A 1,524-nucleotide genomic window follows, 5' to 3' on the forward strand; every position below is an offset into this window, starting at 1 on the left:
ATAGAATAATATTAAAACAATACAATTCCTATACTACAATTCCAATACAATTCGTATAAACAATAGAATAATATTAAAAGTATCAAATAAATCTGCTATTAAAAAACGAAATCCAATACTATGTACAGAATAATATTAAAACAATACAATTCCTATACTACAATTCCAATACAATTCGTATAAACAATAGAATAATATTAAAACAATACAATTCCTATACTACAATTCCAATACAATTCGTATACTACAATTCCTCTACAGTTCCTATACTACAATTCCTCCGTCAATTCGTATTATAAATACATTCATCAATTAGAAATTTTATAACCTACTCACACAAATCGAAATAGTAAAACCATATTGTCACGCAAATCTTTCAACAATATTGTTCTTTCACTAATGGGATCTGTTTTTGTCTCTGCTTCCGACCTATCTCCCAAGACGAGAAGGAGTTGTATTAGACTCCGGTTAATGCGTTGTTATTTGTCAAGGGAATATCCACATTCCACAATCAACCAACACACACTGGAGTGCTTACTCCATGACTCTCAGGTAAATGCTATTAAGTTTAAAAGTGTATATAAATTAGGGAGAGCAGATTGTGACTATATCGTGGCCGAATTTTGTTCTATGAATTAGAGGAAAAAAGGTTGTGTAAATTTTGCGGTGGTTGGCATTTTGTAGTGAACACTGTAGCCATATTTAATATTTGCACCTGGAGAGCATTACAATTTTTTTTTTCTTTCTTCGGAGAACTTGTAGACAAACAAGTCATATATAAACACTCATATTTATTTTAGTAATAATATAATTACATAAGTCATATTACATATCGATCTTTTTAAGATAATTGTAGACAAACAAGTCATATATATTTCATATACTTTTGCACTAATCTTATAATCAAATAAATGTACACGTTCAATATTAGAATTTTTTAAATAATTTTCTTTATTTTTATTATCTAAATATATAATAAAAAATTTATTTGTGCATCGCACCGGTAATTGAACAATTATTTGCTCTAATTCAAGCAAGGAAAACACCAGACAACATAATTGATCCAACCAATTTTATCAATTGCGCTATACAATATTCGATGTTATAATTTATATAATTGTATATCGATCCAAATAATCTTAAAATATTATAACAAATCCATTCCGTACAACGCACGGGCGAAAATACTAGTAATGATAATTTTCATAAATAATTACATATGACTAATGAATAAACATGATTCTCGTATAAAAAATCACAAATTTAATATTTGTCAACAACTTTTCAACTCAATTTATCCTATCATATATAAAAGTCACAGTTTGTCCTATCATATATAAAAGTCACTAAATACAATATTTGTTAACATCTTTTCAAATTGAGTACTTTATATAAAATAGTAAAGCAATTCTTACGAATTTGTACGATACCTAAAAAAGTATGTTGATTGACTTGTAAGTCGTTTGTGATTCAGAATATAAAAATATTTCAAATTACATCACTTCAGACAAGACATGAAAACAA

The sequence above is a fragment of the Ipomoea triloba genome, chromosome 7 (genome assembly GCF_003576645.1).
Source record: "Ipomoea triloba cultivar NCNSP0323 chromosome 7, ASM357664v1".
In the NCBI taxonomy this organism is placed as follows: Eukaryota; Viridiplantae; Streptophyta; class Magnoliopsida; order Solanales; family Convolvulaceae; genus Ipomoea; species Ipomoea triloba.